Source organism: Pleurodeles waltl, chromosome 1_1, assembly GCF_031143425.1.
Source record: "Pleurodeles waltl isolate 20211129_DDA chromosome 1_1, aPleWal1.hap1.20221129, whole genome shotgun sequence".
Classification (NCBI taxonomy): domain Eukaryota; kingdom Metazoa; phylum Chordata; class Amphibia; order Caudata; family Salamandridae; genus Pleurodeles; species Pleurodeles waltl.
Genome location: NC_090436.1, coordinates 439,205,371 through 439,220,442, shown reverse-complemented (window position 1 = coordinate 439,220,442; position 15,072 = coordinate 439,205,371).

Sequence of the window (15,072 nt, the reverse complement as noted above, 5' to 3'; positions counted from 1 at the left end):
GGATAGCACCTGCATCTTACCCCTGCCCATGCAAGGGCTGATACTCGTGGCACCTGTTCTGCTCTCCTTCAGACTGAGAGGCGATGAAATGAAAGGAATGCCAAGAATGTAGCACTTCTAGTGTGAGTAATGAATTTATTAAAGCACTTCCCAAGTTTAATGCACAGAAGGAATAACGTGAGCTTTATTTCAAATTCAGCAACACGTGCAATTCTAAAAATGATCACGGCAGTAGAATAACTATGATCACAGAAGCAAAGAAGATGCAATGTTTCAGCAATGGCTATTATATATAGTGATTACATATTTATGCATGCACACCGCAAAGCTAAAAATAAGAATTCAAAATGCATCACCATGGGGCTTGACACTGACATCATCCCTTAGTCTGCCAACTTCAGGTCATGGAACCCCGGCAACCGAGGCAGAGGGAGAAAACCATCACCCACAATGGGATTATCTTCTGAGCAAGGCATCCCCCCTCTGAATGAGTTCCTTCTAGCCCCAGTTGTCAAGCTTCCCCCCCTTATATACTTTAGGCAACCTGGAGAGGAGAATTCCAGAAACCTCCTCTCCCATCTAATAAGTTGCTCAAAAGCTGGCCGTACCAGGTCAGTTGTTGAAAAGAACATGCTAGAGACTGGCTAACTCTCCCGGTGCTTGTACAAGAACAAGCTGTTCCCTGCTTTACCATAAACATTCTCAACCTGGTACATTTTATCATCTCTACTCCCTCATGTTATGTGCCCGTCCTCAGTGAGAAAGAGCGAAAACACGTTGCACAAGCCGTGTGTGGAAAAATACCTGCACCACCAATGCGATGGTGTGTGCAGCCAGGCTGAGCACCAAACATTTAGTCAGCGGTCAAGATGGAGCTGGTGGTTAAATACAGATAGCATTACAGCCTCCCAGCCATGTATCGGGGAACCGACCCCCCACATGGAGAATTCGGCCCGCCGCCATTCAGTAGGGTTCTCCCCTTTTTGAGATCCATTCCTACTCGGGCACTTCCTTTGGGATGCACCCACCCGGTTTCATGCAGCCCACTCATCTCTCTACTGGGGCCTAGTCGGAGCATAGTCGGGGAAAAAAAAAACGAAACATTTTAAGATTTTTTCCTAACAAGAGCAATGTCCAACAGTACCTCACACACTTGGCCAAAAAACGTTCTACATCTGGTGGCACATGGGGAACTAGGACATTGCCAGATTGGAGGTGAAAACCTTCAAGAAGGTAAGAAACAGAGGCATGCTTTCTCTCTCTACGCACTCAGTCTGGAACACCATCCCCATTGACACCAGGACTGCCCCAACCATTTGGCAACTCAAGAAGAATTTAAAACATATTCAAGGAACATTAACACCTAACACAGTAGAATTTGCCTGTTGTTTGTCTCCTGTATAGTTATGTCTTCATACGTAGGTTTGCTGTACACAAGTAACAGCACATATATATATATATATATATATATATATATATATATATATATATATATACACACACACACACACACATATGGTAATCAAAGGTATTGCCTACCTGTCGTTGATAGTTATTTTCAGACAATCAAGGGCAGAAGGGCAGTCCATAACCTTCTCAGTTCTATTGTGTGATAGTTCTATTTGGGAGAACATGGGCAAGAAAAAAGTGTCTGGCCACAAGATGGAAACTTTCAAGATCCTTGAAAGTTAGGTGTCCTTTAGTATACAGTGGTACAAGCAAGTTTCTTCCATCTCCCCCCTTGTCTTCCCCTCATTTTGCAGTTTAGACAGGATGTCTTGCAGTCTGATGAAGTCACTGATATTGAAAAAGGGATATAAAAACATGGCAGCTTAGTCGTCCAAGTCAGAGAAACTTTCCATGTCATATACATAAGGAAGTTTTATTCATCTGAGAGCTTGTTTGTAGGTCGAGCCTACTAGATGGTGCATGTGCTGTCTGTTGCCAGGTATATTGTGGCTTACCAAGAAAATAGAATAACTTAGAGCCCACCTATTGCTTACTATTGCCTGGCTTTCCTACCACTCCCATGTGCCTGCTTCTTATACATTTCCCAGCTTGTCAAACTTGTGTTTATCCTGAGAATTGCCCCTTCATCATCTGGCACCCGTGTGCTTTTCCATAGTCCCCTCCCTGTTGTGCTAACCCTTGTGCTTATGTCACCCCACCTGTGCCCTCCTTCTCTATTCCCATTGTTCCTTAACCCACCTGCGCCTTTGGTGTTGCTTTCCCCCCCCAACACCCGTCTTGCTATCACCTTCCTGTTACAAAACAAAATAGAAAAATATGTACCAGCATCATCATGTAGGTGCTTGCATGCATGTACAAAATGACGCAGGCAGCTGCATCAAAAGCTTTTTTTAATTTTATTTTAGCCACACTGCACAGCACCCTAGATGCTGTGAAGTGTGATTAAAAGACATTGGCAAAGTCATTCGGTCACAAATGTGCAACCAATTGGCTTTGACAATTGTTTACATTTAGTGTTTGCAGTGCAAAGATTTGCACACTTTTAAAGGGTTTACACTATATTTAAATCAAGCCATCCTGGTCAAGGAAAAAAGTTACATCTCCAAATGCATGTTATTAGACAAGGTATCCTTAGGGTGGTCTTACCCCAAACATTTTTCCTTTCTCCTCCTATTTTTCTGACCATCTTTTGTAAGCCTTAGGACTACGAGCACTTTACCACTGCCAAACCAGTGCTAAGGTGGCATATTTAATTTACATGTAATTCCCTTGTAAAGTGGTATACCATACACCCAGGGTCTGTGAATTGAATGCTACTAGTGGGCCTGCAGCACTGAAACTGCCACTCACTTACGTAGCCCTGTAAACTTGACTTAGATCTGCCACAGCACAGTGCCTTCACAGTGTGTTATGTAATATAATGTTAGTATGGTAACGCCAAAGCATGTTATGTTCAACTCGTTTTTGTAAATACAGAGCAAATCATATAGTACAGCACTAATTAGATGACCATCATAGATCTTGTGAGGATTGTTGGTGTATTATTATATTGTATGGTTGTGCAACCTTATTGTGTAGTATACTCTCAAAACTGTCTTGGATCCAGTCAGTCTCGTTTGCAAATCCTCTAGCTCAACCCTGGGTAGCTGGGACTTCGAGCAACAGAGCTTCATCAAAGGAACTAGTGTGAAGCATTTAGAAGACTAAAATAAGAAAGTCACACCACTTTATACAAATAGATTATATTTTTCTGACATTTTAGGCAACAAGATGAGCAAAATTCACCAGGGTGTTCTGGAGATATAGATTTTTAAGTAAAAAGTAAATCTCAACGTTTTAGCCCAAAGCACAAACAAGCATTAGTAACTGCAAAGTTTGGAAACTTTTGAAAAGTTTGAAAGAGTTGTGTTTGGATACTCTGGCACAAGTTGGGCGACTAACTCCCACAGAAAGAACATCGGGGGGGCAATAAGGAGTATTTTTAAAGTTGCATGGTCACCAAAGCAGTCTCAAATACAGTTCCACACTTTACATCAAACCGCCATTAACCTAAGTAGACTGGTCTTGATGCGGGATGCTGAGATGGTCTGGGTGCTGTGCAGTCCACGGGGCCTTTCTGGGGTTATTCCTCTGTCCACTGGAAAGGTGGGGTAACTTTGGCCACAGGGGTTGCACTTCTTTGAAGTCGTTCTTGAGGCAGTAGAAGTACAGCTGCGGCTGGGCTAGCAATCTGTGGACACAACGTGTCCAGTGACATCCTTTGATGAGGGCTAGCGTCTATCTTTGGTGGCAAATCCTCATTATGTCATTGGCAGTAATCCCGCTTACCGCCACGCTGATGGCCGCCAGCATACTGCCACGGTGGCAGATATCCATTCGCCATATTATGATACACACACCCCAAACCGACAGAATACAGCCACATACACAAATCCGCCAGCTCAAAGGTCAGTGCTAAAGTGTCAGTACCAACACCCATACCGTTACGCCAACAAAACAACGCCCACCATATCATGACCCACGAATCACCACAGCAGACATTCAACGGCGGTACCATTGGCGGTACACACCGCTGCACTCAGAATGGACACCCAAATGCTAAACTACACAACATTGGCCAATTAAAAAAACAAACACCTGATGCCCATACGCCACCACACCCACCCACTATAAAACACACACTAACGTTACCCACAACCCCTTATGAAACCAATCATTGCCATCAGACAGAATCAAGACCACTGCGACAACTACAAACACACCCATACATCCCTCACGCACTCCACTACACACACCTAATCACACTACCCACCCACACCCCACAAAGGAACCCCCGTTTCACAGATGAGGAGTTGCAGGTCATGGTGGAGGAAATAGGATAGAGCCACAGCTCTTTGGAGCACAGGTCCAGCAGATATCCATTGCAAAGAAGATGGAGCTATGGTGGAGAATTGTAGACAGGGTGAATGCCGTGGGACAGCGTCCAAGAACAAGGGACGACATCAGGAAGAGGTGGAATGACCTATGGGGAAGGTACGTTCCGTGGCAGCAAGGCACCAGCTCGCCATACAGAGGACTGGCGGTGGACTCCCACCTCCTCCACCGCAGGTCACAGCATGGGAGGAGCAAGTCTTGGCATTACTGCATCCTGAGAGGCTCACTGGAGTAGCCGGAGGACTGGACACTGGTAAGTCAGCATTTACTACTTATCACTCCCATACCTGCATGGCATTTCACACCCTCACCCTCAATCCTATCACTCCACTCCATCCCACACACTGCACCTGCACATCTGGCTAACCCCAATGCCAAGCCCTGCATGCCATACCAATGCATGGACAGCCCTCCGAGCCCTGCATGGACACTCCTCACCAAAGCATGCACAGCATAGGGTACTAAGAATCCCTAAATACATCACCATACACAAACAAATGTGGCAGGGCAACAGCAACGATAGAGGGGAAGCTAGGGATGTACAATATGTTACAGGCATGAAGCATAATACATCACTGGGGGGGCGTGGCCAAGCCATAGAACATGGCGGATGCGAGCTGATAGAGCTGTGTGCCTCGCCCGGCTTATCTGATGACACTTGAGGGGACAGAGGAGCAGTGACGACTCGTGGATGATTGGATCGGGCCCGAGCAACCTTGGGGCCCTTTGGAGCCGAGAGCCGACCTTCTGTGGCGGCCCGCGGCAGAGCTGGGCCATGACTGCATGGGTCGGGCCTGCTGGTCCGAGCTGAGAGGTGGCGCGGCCGCGCTGAGTGGTGCGGCACGCGCAGTGGAGGCCGGGTCCCCGAGCTGGGGCGCCCTCGCAGTGCTTTTTTTCTGCAGCCGCTGACCCTGGGGAGGCACGGAAGCCCCCGGGGGGGAGGAGGAGGCCTCCTGGGGGCCGGTGGTGGATCCGAACTGGACCTGCAGGGCCCTCCTGGAACCTAGCGGGGCCCCGGCGGTGCCTGGACGGAGCCAGTTTGGGGGGACAACAGGAGGAAGGTGCCCTCCTGGGGACTGGTACCCCGTCTGGAACACACCAAGATTGTTGCTGGCAGGAAGTGGTCGTGCCGTGTCGGGCCCGGAGGGAGCCGCTGACTTGCACCTGTGCCCGCTCTGGGCCTGGCTGGTCCGCTGGGGCCTCGTGGGCTGACGGTGAGGCCTGCAGGGCTGGAAGGAGTGGTGGGAGCCTGGAGGTGAGGAGACTGAGTGCTGGGATGCTCGTGCTGCCATGAGGTGGTGAGCTGGTGGCCCCGGCAAGCTGGCCCGGCCTGTCCCATTATCCTGGGTGACTGCGAGAGAGGAGGACCTGTGGGGAACTGCGTGACCAGCTGTTTGCCAACAGCGGGGAAGGCGCCGCATGGAGGATCACATTTGGTGCTGGTTTCTGCAGAACCAGTCGCAGCTAGGTATTGGTGGTGTGGAGTCGGGAGTGGTCATTGGCTGTCCTGCTCGGCGTCAGACTGTGATACCTTTGGTGGCAATTTATTTGTTTGGTCCCTCTGCCCCAACTGAGGCTGATTAAAGGTACGGAACGGATAGAGCAGGCGGTGAGGCGCTGAGTGGCAGCTTGGGAACAGGTGGAAACTTCTTGAGACCTGGAGCATGGCTGGGGACGGGGCATCTGTGCTCTGGTGCCGAAGCTGGGAGGTCGCAGGACTCGGTGGTGCAGGACAGCCAGAAGCTAGATGCAATTCTTGCTGCGGTGGAGCGCATTGGAGACTTGTTGGAGCTTGCCCGCACATCGCTGGAAGCCAAAATAGACAAGGTGGCTAGCGACCTTGTCCTGCTGCATGCTGACCATCGCAAGTTGGTGGACAAAACTGGCGAGATCGAGGCGAAGGTGGATGAATTGACGCCAACAGCCTCCCGTCTGAAGTCGGAGATGGAGGGTGTGCAGGCCCGTGTAGCGGAGTTGGAGCATTGGGTGGAAGACGCAGAGGGATGCTCCAGGAGGAACAATATTCGAGTGGTTGGCTTGCCGGAGGGCACTGAGATCCAGGACCCTGTGGCCTACTCAGAGAGTTGGCTGCGGGGGCTGGTGCCGGCGGGCGTGCTTACTCCTTTCTTCTCTGTGGAGCGCGCACATCGGATTCCCGCACGGCTGAGACCTCCGGGGAGTGCTCCTCGTCCTTTCATCATCCGCCTCCTCCATTACGCAGACAGAGACGTTATACTACGAGCTGTGAGGGCCACTTCGCCTCCTCGGGTGGATGATGCGCAGATCTTACTGTTCCCCGACTATACCCTAGCGGTGCAGAGGGACCGGGCCTCCTACCTGCCTTTGAAACGTAAGCTCAGATCTCTCGGCTTAAATCATTCTTTGCTATTTCCCGCCAAGCTGCACATCGTGGCGGAGAACAAGTCGCACTTTTTTGCCAAACCTGAGGCGCGTGGGAATGGCTCGAGTCAACGGGCCGGGCCTCGGGTGGCGCTACAGAGCGGGAAGTGCCGGTGCCTCGAGGCAAGCGTAACCGGGCCAGGCACGTCTGGAGGAGAGGTGAAATTCGTGCTGGTCCTGTGGCGCGTGCACCAGACTTGGAGCAGCTCATGCAAGAGAGGAGGGAAGCGATTCACTCTGCTGAGGCTATCAGCGCATCCCAGCTGGCGTCGGAGTCGGACACTGAACTTTCGCAGCCGCCCAGTGATCAACCTGTCACGCCGGATTGCCTCTCGGAGCTGGGCCTCGTCGGGGGTCCGTCTGTGATGCCGGCCACGGCGGACAAACTCTTTTAAGGGATGCTCGAGTTGTGTTGGAAAATTGTACATTGCTGGAACTGTCCACCTGGCTTGTTGTGTGTGTTTGACTTCAATTAGTATGATTAATGAAGTGAACAGGTGGCGGATCTGGTTGTTGAATGTGGGCATCTAACCTTGGGTAGCTGCGCGCGTGGCCACTGGCGCTGTGTCTGTCCTTATCCGCTGCACACCCTTGCGGTTGGCAAGTGTGATCTTCCTCTTATGTCCCCTTTTCTGTTATCTGCTGTAGCCGGACAGTATGGCTTCCGTTTGGATTGCTTCTCTGTGGAATTGGCCTACCCCATACTCCTACTAGTGGAGACACATAATGTGTGGTTGTGTTGTTGCACGCTACTGTTTTCGTAGTTGGGTTCGGGCGGTGACCTGTTGTCTATCTGCTCTGATGGTATTAGTTATGTTTTGGTTCTGCTGGAGGGCACCTACAGAGCATCCGATCGATGGTTGGGAGAATGTCAATGTTGATGTGGCGCTGTGCGGAGGGGCATGGTGGTGGTGGATGATGGGTAGTTTGCTACCTATGACGTCTTCATACACTGCGATTACTTCGAACGTGAGAGGCATACACACCCCCAAGCGCCGATATGCTATCTATTCCTATCTTAGAAGGCACTCAGTCCATTTGGCGTTTCTGCAGGAGACGCACCTGGTAGGCTTGGAGATCCCCTGACTGCGTTTACACTGGAGAGGACAATTATATGCTGCAGGTCACTCAGCGTATGCTAGGGGTGCTTTGATCTGGATTAGAGCGGGCACTCCCTTTGCGGCGGAGGAGCAGATCGTGGACCCGCAGGGTAGATTTGTACTGGTTCGGGGGAGGCTGGCAGGTCATGCTGTAGTGCTGGGTTCTATTTATGCTCCGAACGTGGACCAGACCTCTTTCCTGCACGGACTGTCCCAACATTTGGCGGGCTGGAGTGATTTTCCATGGCTGTTGGGCGGAGACTTCAACAATGTACTTGATATTGATTTGGACCGTTCCTGTCCTCCGTTGCCCACGTCACTGGTCATGACTGTTGCGCGTGGTATAGTGACTTGGACTCAGCAATGGCAATTGGTAGATATATGGCGGCAGAGGCACGCTGGCGACAGGGTCTATTCCTTCTACTCTGCTCCGCACTCCCTACACGTGCGTTTAGATAGAATGCTCTGCACTCCGAACTTGGCCTCAGTAATTGTGAATATGGACGACTTGGGGCGCACGCATTCGGATCACAACCCGCTTCTTGTGGGCCTGAGTTGGGAATCCTCCTGTCTGGCTGTTCCCACTTGGAGGCTGAGGCCGGAACTGTTGGAAAACGCTGCTTTCAGAGCGTCACTGTGCGCCGAGATTCTGGAATATTTAGAACACAATGAATGTACTGCGTTGTCAGGTTTGGTAGAGTGGGATGCATTTAAAGTCTTTATCCGTGGGCACCGCTTGGGGATTCAATGTAACTTGCGCCGTTCCATCGAACGCGACCTGGCTCGGGTGGAGCGCGTTATGCTGCGGCCGGAAGGGGAGGTGGCAGGTAGTCAGACTGAAAATTCAATGTTATCGGCGGCTCACGCTGAACACCTGTCGCTGCTCGAGCGCCAGCGCTGCTTGAACTACGCCGCACACTCCGCGAGAACTCATGCTTCGGCTGATAAAGCGGGCAAGCTGCTGGCTTGGTTGATCCAACGTGATTGTGAGAGGGGACCAATAGTGGAGATTCGCTCACAAGCGGGGGGGACTGGTTCATCCGCCTGGGGAGATACAGGCTGAGTTTACAAGGCATTATAGGGTGCTCTATGCCTTGGAGGTGCCTCCCATGGGGAGTCTCTGCAGCGAATTTCTCGCTGGGGTGGAGCTTCCGTGTTTAAAGGATGAACAGATGGAGGCACTTGAGGCGCCTCTTGATCTTGAGGAGATAAGATCCAGTATCTGTGAGCTCGCATATGGTAAAACACCGGGCCAGAATGTTTTGCCTGTTGACTTCTACAAGGACTTTGCGTCTCAATTGGCGCCCAGGTTGCTTCGTATGTACGAGGAAGCTGAGCGGAGGGGTTATCTGTCAGCCTCTCAGAGGGAGTCGTTGCTGGTGTCCCTTCCCAAGCCCGGGAGGGACCCAACGGAAATGGGATAGTACCGCCCCTTGGCAATGCTGAACACCGACTATAAAATATTAGCCAAGGCGCTGGCAGTGCGCCATGTGCCGAGTGTGCCAGACCTGGTTCATCCCGATCAGAACGGGTTTGTGCCAGCTAGAGACACCTCACATAATATTAGAAGGTTGTTTCATGTCATGCAGTACGCGAGGCGGGACTGGCCGAGGGCGGGCTGCCTTGTCCCAGATTTGGAGAAGGCTTTTGACTCTCTAGAATGGTCCTACCTGTTTAGGGTATTGCGGTGGTTTGGTATGGGGTCTTCCTTCACTCGGCTGGTTAAACTGTTATACACCAGGCAGCAGGTCTGGGTAAAGCTGGGGACCGTGATATCGGAGCCGATCCGAGTGTGCAGGGGCACAAGACAGGGCTGCCCTCTTTCGCCGTTGTTGTTTTAACTCGCCATGGAGCCTCTAGCGGCGGCCCTGCGTAGAGAGGGGAGCGACTGGGGCCTCACTCTATGGGACGGCCTGCACATAGTGTTGTTGTATGCTGACAACCTCCTCCTGTACTTTAGAGACGTCACTCAGATCCCGTCAGAGGTTGGGATGCTGCTACAGCACTTTGCAATGATATCCGGCCTCAAGATCAACTGGTCTAAATTGTGTCTTTGACCCTGGGCTCTCGGATCCGTGGCTCAGTCTGGCTGGGAGTCCTGTTCCGTGGCAGCCATGCACGATCCAATATCTGAGTATCCGAATTTACCATCACGAGGAGGATGTGGTTGATGGCAACCTCAAAAGAGCGGTGTCAAATCTCAAATGTCCTTTTGGAGGATGCTACCGTTGTCGGTGGCAGGTAGAATAGCGCTCTTGAAGATGGTAGTCCTGCCGCACCTGTTGTACTTTTTCTCCAACCTCCCGTACTATGCTCCCCCTGGTTTCTTTAGAGCCCTGGAGTCGGGGCTGAGGGACTTTATCTGGAATGGAGGCTGATGCAGGGTTGCTCTGAAGAAATTGAACTTACCGCCCAACAGGGGCGGGCTGGCAGTCCCTAATCTGGAGCACTACTACCTGGCAGCTCAGCTTCAGTGGGTGTCCAGGTGGCTGGCGGGTGTCCAGCTCACTGACACGGCATCTGAGCGGGGTCCCTGGTCACCACTGCAGATTCTACATTTGTTTCATCCGCTCACGTGGGTACCGGCTCTGCGACAGCTGTTCCTCAAGGTAGCCTATAGATGTTTTCATAGATCCCTCCGGCTCACAGGGCGGGTAGTCCCGTTTGCACCAGCCCTGGCGCTGTTGGGCACGCCGCTTGGTCCCAGGGTCACATCGGACTTGGAACTACGCGCATGGCATGAGGCGGAGCTGTGTACACTGGGCAATCTTTATGAGGACTGCCAGCTGCTTTCGTTCACTAGGCTTTTGGAACTGGGGCTGCCGTCTGAACAGTTCCTACTGTATATTTCCTTGTTGCGGGCCCTGAGGTCCGGATGGGGAGATATAACTATGGCTCCCCCCACACATTTGCTGATTCAATACTTACAGGTGATGGGTCGGGGTCAACGCTTAATTAGCTGGCTCGCAGCTGCTCTGCAAACTCATACTGTCCTAGAGAGTGATGCGCTGCGCGTGACCTGGGAGGAGGATGTGGGTAGTCCAATCTCAGAGGCGCAGTGGAAGTTAGCTCTTTCAGACCACCTTAACATACCCCGTAAATCCAGATTTTGGTTAATTCAATTCTACATTGTTCACAGAGCCTACCTTACTCCGGCCCGAGTGAATAAATATTTTGCCGGGATGCGGCTTGTCCCCACTGCCACAGTGTGGGTGTAGATCTGCTGCACATGGTGTGGTCCTGTCCTAATTTGTGCTCCTACTGGAGGGTGGTAGTCAACAATTTGTCGGACTGCACAGCTCGGCGGGTTCCGTTCACCTGGGAAGCGTGCATACTGGGATTATTCCCAAGAGGCAAGCGGCATAGAGCGGAGGTGCGTTTCACGGACCTGGGACTTATCGTGGCAAAATGACTGGTGACTCGTAGGTGGAAATCACCAGACCCCCCGCCGGTGCAGGCTTGGAGATGCTCTCTTGAGGTGTGGGCAGGGGCTGAGGGAGCAGCGCTGAAGAGGGAGGAGGTGTTGGGGCTGCGCCAATTTCCGTTGTCGGCTGGTTGGGAGGAGCTGATGTTGCGACTGCGGAGCATGAACGAGGACCCAGAAGAGGGGGGTTTGGTCTAGTATGAATGAGAGCCCATTGAAGGTATGGTGCGCCGTGTTGGGGGAATGTGTGTGCGAATTGGCGTGATTTGATGCAGTGCTGGAAGTCGGAAGGGCACAGTTTGCTGGATTTGGCGCCCGGCTCAGCCCCTCTGCCGGCATGCTGGATTGATACGGAATAGTCCTCAGCCCAATCAGGAGGTGATTGTATGGGAAATTATCGTATGGATGTCAAGTAACCAGCAGTTGTTTTTGTTTGTATGGTTTGTTTATAAAATGTTTATAGCATCTGCCTATTCTACAATTATACTCATGCTGCAATGTATGTGGTGGGAGAAATGGCGCAATGATCGGTGTTGTCTTGAAATGCATTTATTCAACGGTTCTCTGCTGCTTCTCATTACCTAAGGCCACAGCTGTAAGCCATGTTAGTACCAGTGGGGTATTCCTGTTAAGAGTGTGCTGTGGGGCCAAAATTCTTGATGATTCAGCGGAAGCGTCAGACACCAGACTACAATTAGCCATGATGCCCGATCTGTTGTACTGTCATGTTGTTATCCAGCCGAGTGGTTATCTAGATGTAGTGAAACTACACAATGCATTATATCTAAATGTCTATGGTTTATAATTATGATGTAATGTTGCAATAAAATGCCTATAAACAGATTTATGAAAAAAATAAAATAAATGAAGCATAATACATCACTTACATCCCCGCAGGTGCCCCAGCCAATGTCTGCGGAGAGGAGGTGCCACGACTATCCAGTCCCCAACAGAAGATGCCCCCAGTGATGACAGTAACTCTGGAGTTCTGGATCTGGATCAACATCCTGGCCCATCAGGAACCATTGGTCAGTCTGTCACCCCAGCCCTTGCACAGTCTACCACAGAGCCTCCCCATCAGTATCCAACAGCACCCACCCAGCGTCCCCACACCTCTGGCCCCAGGACAAGTCAATCAGCAGTGTTCCCACATGTGCAGGGACCCCGGTCCACACCTCATACCCAAGACAATCAGGGACCTGGGGTCAGTGGGAATGGGCACACCGTTCAGAGGACGGGGGCACAGGGCAACAGGGACACTGGGAGGACCGCTGTGTGCCGGGGGAGAACAGGCCCACGGAACAGACTGTCCATGAGGCACTCACTAATGTCCGGGGGGCTCACCATCAATCCCAGGACACGATGGGCCAGATCCTGAACAACATGCAGGAGAACAAGCGGCTGCAGGAGGAACACCATCAGGAGATCAGGGAGGACTTGCCGGCCCTCAACACCACCATGATCTCCATGGCAGGGGTGCTGGCAGACATGGCCAACATCATGAGGGAATAGACTGCACAGCAGCGGGCCCCTATCACTAGCCTGTCTATTGACCAGCTCACCACATCCGCTGCAGCTAGTGGGCAGGAGGCCCCTCCACAGGACCCATAGGCCACCAGCACCCCTCCCCCTGCAGAAGGTGAACCACCCCACAAACGTTCCCTGCGACCCAGCCAGAGACACTTGCCAAGACCAAGACCACCACCAGGAAATTAGACTCTCCTGATTGTCCCCCTTGTGTCCCACCCTGTCACCTTGTCCACTTTGAACTGCCTTTGCTCCCCTTCCCATGCCCCCTTGGACACTGAACCTGTGCTACAAACAGACTGGAACAATAGCCTGGACTTTCCTCCACCATCACCCCATTCCATTGCACTTTTCAGTAAGTTATTTGCACTACAATAAACACCATTGAACACAATTTGAGTGACACTGTTTTATGTTTTGAAAATGTGCATTTGTAGGAACAGTCACATCTAGTGCAAATGATCTGAACACTGTGATGGCATACAAATAATGACCTGTAACTAACTGTAGTGATCACATCAGGACATTGTTGTCATATCACCAACATCTGGAAAATGAGAAGCCATAGGTGACAGTAAGTTGTGATGCAAAGGAAGTGAATGCCATCATGCTACAGCCACACAGAAAACATCAATAAGAAGAGGAATGCTCAGTTCCATTGTCTCACCTGTGTGTCATTGGAAGTATTGACATATAACTGATGTTCTGTTGTCCTTATGCTCTGCCTACTCATCCTCACTGTCCTCAGGGTCCACTGCTGCCACAGGGGCATCTCCAGCCTCCTCCTCCTGCAGAAAAGGCACATGTCGTCTGAGGGCCGGGTTGTGCAACATGCAGCATGCCACTACTATCTGGCAGACCTTCTGGGTGAGTAGCACAGGCATCCACCTGTTAGTTGGAGGCACCTGAACCTGGCCTTCAGGAGGCCGAAGGTACGTTTGATTATTCTTCTGGTTTGCCCATGTGCCTCATTATAACGGTCCTCAGCCCCTGTCCTGGCATTCCTCACAGGGGTCAGGCATCAGGAGCCACGATAGGTTTGAGTAGCCAGAGTCACCTGCAGGTAATGAGGGACAACATTTAGCCTTACACAATGCTATGGGGATTACACCTGAAGGCATACACTGACATATAGTGGGCGGGGGCTCTGGCTCACCTATTAAGCACATCCTGTGCCTCTGTAGTTGGGCCATCACATTTGGGATGCTGCTATTCCTCAGGATAAAGGTGTCATGCACCGACCCAGGATACTTGGCAGTGATGTGGGAGAGGTACTGGTCCGCCAGGCACACCATTTGCACATTCAGTGAGTGGAAACTCTTACGATTCCTGAACACCTGTTCATTCTGGCGGGGGGAGAAACGCTCTATGTGTACCATCAGTTGCTCCAATAATTTTGGGGATATGCCCCATTGCATAGAATCATGCCTTCACAGTGGCCAGATCTTCCACCTGAGGGAAAACAATGTAGTTGCACATGTGTTTCACCAGGGCATGTGTAAAGGATGCATGGAGATGTGTGTGCAAGCATCGTGTCATGGGGGGTGTCTTGTGGTGCCGTACATGGTGTGCTCCGGGCGATGTGTGTGCTGATGGTGATGGAAATGGGATTGGTGGGCCATATGTGTGACAGGCTGCATTGTGTGTGTAATGGTGTCCTCCTGTCTGTATTGCCTCTGCAGGTCAGCGCCCATAAAAAGAAGGGATTATGCGTGCCACTGCCAAGGACGTGTGCAGACCCTGGGGGTCTATGGCAGGCGGAGCACCCCTGTTGGAAACTGGGGGAAGACTTGAGATGCTGGGCACGGAAGACCGTGGAGGCCCAGCTGGGGATGGCATCCCTTCGAGGAAGGGGTGCCTGTCGGAACCTGACCCTACTGATGGCCCGCATACTGGCGGTGGCCTACCCAGAGCTGGATGGGCACTTGAGGGCATCACAGCAGCCACAAGGGGGTGAGTACAGTGGCAGTTACAACAATAATGTGTAGGTGGCATGGGATCCGGGTGGTGGGTGTCAGTTAGTGGGTACCACTTTATGCCAGGCCAGACATTGCAGCGTGAATCAGCTCAAGGGTAATGGTTGACGGGGAAAACAAGGTGACCTAGCTAGGTTGCATTCCATGTCAGACAGGACTTAGTGGGTCCCAGGAGGGGTGCAGTTGGCGGTGGTTGGCCCTCATCTTGCTGTGGCATCTAGCCAATTGTTTGGCAGTGCAA